This window comes from Portunus trituberculatus, chromosome 34 (assembly GCF_017591435.1).
Source record: "Portunus trituberculatus isolate SZX2019 chromosome 34, ASM1759143v1, whole genome shotgun sequence".
NCBI classification, from domain to species: Eukaryota; Metazoa; Arthropoda; class Malacostraca; order Decapoda; family Portunidae; genus Portunus; species Portunus trituberculatus.
The window spans coordinates 10,943,881-10,948,880 of record NC_059288.1 but is presented as its reverse complement, the minus strand read 5'-3'; positions in this window follow the sequence as shown (position 1 = coordinate 10,948,880).

Below are 5,000 nucleotides of genomic sequence, written 5' to 3'. Positions count from 1 at the left end.
AGAAATACCGTGTTAGAGAGAGAGAGAGAGAGAGAGAGAGAGAGAGAATCATCAACGAACCATCAATCACTCTCTCTCTCTTCATTTCCTAAGATCAAGTAGTGTTAATTATCAGAGAGAGAGAGAGAGAGAGAGAGAGAGAGAGAGAGAATAAATAAATGAATGTTTAATAACTACGATTTTTTATTTGTTTATTCTTTTACTTGTAGCAAATTGAAACCCACACACACACACACACACACACACACACACACACACACACACACACACACACACACGCTATTTATCTATTGCTATCTATCTGTTTATCTATTCATCTTTTGTAAGTTTTCTTTATATTTCCTTCTCTTCCCTTCCCTTTTCCTCTCCTCTTCTTCCTCTTCCCTTTCTTCCTCTTCTGTCCAAAAGATGCCAAAGACTTTAGACCTTTAGTATTGACATCTAACTTTATGAAATGCTTAGAAAATATATTGAAACACTACATCTGTGATAGTCGTTTGGTTGGATCATTGTCCTATTTCTTCAAAATCATGTCTAATTCCAACCACCCGTTGCATTGTCATTTGCCTGCCCCTTCACTACCAGCACGTGCTACAAGACAATCCTTGATCATGAATGACCGTTCCTTGTCTGTGAATCGATGTAATACTTCACAATTTTCCCGGTGTTTTATCCCAGTATCTGCTAGACTCTGGAATACAATTCCCAACGAGATTGTTAATTCTAGTAACATTGAAGCATTTAAAAAACGTGTGAATACCTTTCTTCTCTCTGAACTCACTACCTCTTAGATCTCTACCAATCTTCCTATTCTGTTGTTCATTCCTGTTACTTCCTTTCACTTATCGGTGAGGTGCCGCCCACTGGGCCTTTGGGTTTATGCAGTTATGCTTTCCAGTGAATCGCCTTCATTGACCTCATAATAAAATAATAATAGTATCAATAATTCAAAAGAGCCTATGCAGTGTGCTTATTGTAAAAACAGAAGTGTACAGGATGCAACACTTATAGTACTAAATGATGTTAATAAGCATTCAGACAAGCACAAATCACAAGCTCAAGCACTGTGTTTTGATTTCATTTCAGCATTTAATACTCTGCAATAAAAATACTAGAAATGGGTATAAACAGAAATATGTTATAATGGATTTTTCAGCTTTTTAACCCAGAGAGCTCAATGTACTAATGTAAATAATGTTAAGTCTAATGTGAGAGTCACCAATACAGGAGCCCCCCAAGGTTGTATTGTGCCCCGTTCTGTTCACCTTGTACACAGATTATTGTACAAGTGGGTCTGATGATTGTGCTGTTATAAAATATGCAGATGATACAGTTATACTAGGAAAAATTGATATTCATAATTCAGGTTACAAAATTCGTTGATTGGAGTAAACAATTTATTTTGGAGCTCAATGTAAAGAAAACTAAGGAAAATGATATTCGATTTCAGAACTAAAAATGAACATGTACCAGACCTATTGAAAATTGAGGAAGAAAATGTCGAGAGTGAGCCAGCATAAGTATTTGTGTTTTGTGATCGATGACCGGTTGAAGGGCAGTGTTAATACAGACGTGGTGTGGTGTCCAGGAAATGCAACCAAAGATTACGCTTTGTATGTATCTTGAGTAACCTTCGTGTAGACAAAGTGATAACTAGCATGTTTTATAAATCAACATTAGAATCCGCTTTCAACTTTTCAATTACTGCCTGGTATGGAAAGCTTACCTGTAAAGATAAAAACAAGCTGCGAAGTATTGTTAAAGAGGCAGGAGAACTAGGTGCAGAGACCGTAGCACTAGATCAGCTTTATCAGACAGGTACAATGAAACAAGTAGACAGGATTAGGAAAGATATAACTCATCCGCTACATAATTGTTATACATATCTAAGATCTGGTGGAAGGTTGGCTCTACCCATGGAGCGCACTGGCGGGTATAGGAAGTCATTTGTTCCTAAAAGCATTCTTCTCTTCAACCACCAATCCTCACTAGAGCCTTTAGGTGTAAGTAGCCATGATAACTGTATGTGATAGTCTGTGATAAAGCAAAAAATAACTTACTATTGCATGTAGAAGAAAAGAAATTAACACTTTACATGAACAGCCTAAGTGATATTTTTCAATGTTTACAAATGTTTTCTTTTTTTTTTATTATTGATTTTATTGATTTTCAGTGTACAAATAGCCACCAGGGAACTCTTCAGCCAAAATTCATTTCATATTGTATAGGAAATTTAATGTATTGCAACTTGACGAATGAAATATCTTTGTCTTTGTTTTTATCTTTATCTTCTTCCCTCCTTTCCTCTTTTCCTCTTCCTTTTCCCCTTTTCCCTTTCCTTCATTTTATTTCTTTCCTTATCTTTTTCCTTCTTTCATTTCTCTGCCTTCGTTTTCCTCTCTCTCTCTCTCTCTCTCTCTCTCTCTCTCTCTCTCTCTCTCTCTCTCTCTCTCTCTCTCTCTCTCTCTCTCTCTCTCTCTCTCTCTCTCTCTCTCTCTCTCAGTTGCTATGACATTGTTGGTTAATGACGTCATCGACGAGAGAGAGAGAGAGAGAGAGTTTAGGTCAAGGACAGAAGCACGTGACCTTAGATTTATGACCCAAAACTGTCAACTAACCGCAAATAGAGAGAGAGAGAGAGAGAGAGAGAGAGGCTAACCTAACTTTGGGTAACATTAAGCAAACCATTTGTCCTTGATCTCTCTCTCTCTCTCTCTCTCTCTCTCTCTCTCTCTCTCTCTCTCTCTCTCTCTCTCTCTCTCTCTCTCGCTAATCCTCATTTTTCTCCGTCCATTAATTTATCAAAAGGTTGCAAACCAATTTGTTGTGATGTGTTTTTCCTCCTCCTCCTCCTCCTCCTCCTCCTCCTCCTCCTCCTCCTCCTCCTCCTCCTCCTCCTCCTCCTCCTCCTCCTCCTCCTCCTCCTCCTCCTCCTCCTCCTCCTCTTCCCATTAGCTTTATGTATTTCCTCCTTCATTATCTGTATCACTTTTCCTCTCTCTCTCTCTCTCTCTCTCTCTCTCTCTCTCTCTCTCTCTCTCTCTCTCTCTCTCTCTCTCTCTCTCTCTCTCTCTCTCTCTCTCTCTCTCTCTCTCTCTCTCTCTCTCTCTCACACACACACACACACACACACACACACACAGGAGGGTTCGAGTCCCGGTAAGCGGCGAGGCAAATGAGCTCTTAATGTGTGGGGTGTGTTCACCTAGCAGTAAATAGGTAGGGGATGTAGCTCGAGGCGTTGTGGCCTCGCTTTCCCGGTGTGTGGAGTGTGTTGTGGTCTCAGTCCTACCCGATGATCGGTCTATGAGCTCTGTGCTCGCTCCCAAATGGGGAAGACTGGCTGGGTGACGAGCAGGCGACCGAGGTGAATTACACACACACACACACACACACACACACACACACACACACACGCACACACACACACACACACACACACACGGTAGCTCAGTGGTTAGAGCGCTGGCTTCACAAGCCAGAGGACCGGGGTTCGATTCCCCGGCCGGGTGGAGATATTTGGGTGTCTCCTTTGACGTGTAGGTGGTGTTCACCTAGCAGTGAGTAGGTACGGGATGTAAATCGAGGAGTTGTGACCTTGTTGTCCCGGTGTGTGGTGTGTGCCTGGTCTCAGGCCTATCCGAAGATCGGAAACAATGAGCTCTGAGCTCGTTCCGTAGGGTAACGTCTGGCTGTCTCGTCAGAGACTGCAGCAGATCAAACAGTGAATTACACACACACACACACACACACACACACACACACACACACACACACACACACACACACACACACACACACACACTTCGGCTTCAATTCAAGTTTTAATTAATCTACTCAGAAGCTTGAGGCGTCTTGGGGAGCTGATCAGATTCCCTCACGATTGAAGAGGAGGAGGAGGAGGAGGAGGAGGAGGAGGAGGAGATGAAAGGGCACATGAAGAAGAGCGAGAACTAGAGGGAGAATGATGAGGAGCCTGAGGAGTTAGAGGAGGAAGAGGAGGAGGAGGAGGAGGAGGACAATTACCTGCGCTGTTGACAGGTGAATGTTGGATAATTCTGTGTTTGATTTGAGGAGGAAAGGTGTCTCTCTCTCTCTCTCTCTCTCTCTCTCTCTCTCTCTCTCTCTCTCTCTGGACAGGTAAGGTTAATTAATGATGTTTTTAAGGCTTCTCTAATTTTCTTTCTTTTTTTATTTTGTTTTTATTGTTTTGATTAGTGTGTAATTCACCTCGGTCGTCTGCTCATCACCCAGCCAGTCTTCCCCATTACGGAGCGAGGTCAGAGCTCATAGACCGATCTTCGGGTAGGACTGAGACCACAACACACTCCACACACAGGGAAAGCGAGGCCACAACCCCTCGAGTTACATCCCGTACCTATTTACTGCTAGGTGAACACACCTCACACATTAAGAGCCGCGCCCATTTGCCTCGCCGCGCCGGGACTCGAACACGGCCCTCTCGATTGTGAGTCGAGCGTGCTAACCACTACACGACGCGGTGTGTGTGTGTGTGTGTGTGTGTGTGTGTGTGTGTGTGTGTGTAATTCACTGTTTGATCTGCTGCAGTCTCTGACGAGACAGCCAGACGTTACCCTACGGAACGAGCTCAGAGCTCATTATTTCCGATCTTGGGATAGGCCTGAGACCAGGCACACACCACACACCGGGACAACAAGGTCACAACTCCTCGATTTACATCCCGTACCTACTCACTGCTAGGTGAACACCACCTACACGTCAAAGGAGACACACCCAAATATCTCCACCCGGCCGGGAATCGAACCCCGGTCTTCTGGCTTGAAGCCAGCGCTCTAACGTGTGTGTGTGTGTGTGCGTGTGAATATGGTGTGTGTGTGTGTGTGTGTGTGTGTGTGTGTGTGTGTGTGTGTGTGTGTGTGTGTGTGTGTGTGTGTGTGTGTGTGTGTGTGTGTGTGTGTGTGTGTAAAGCCTTTTTTTTCTGCTCTTGTATCAATTTCTTTGTTTCAGTAATCCTCTTT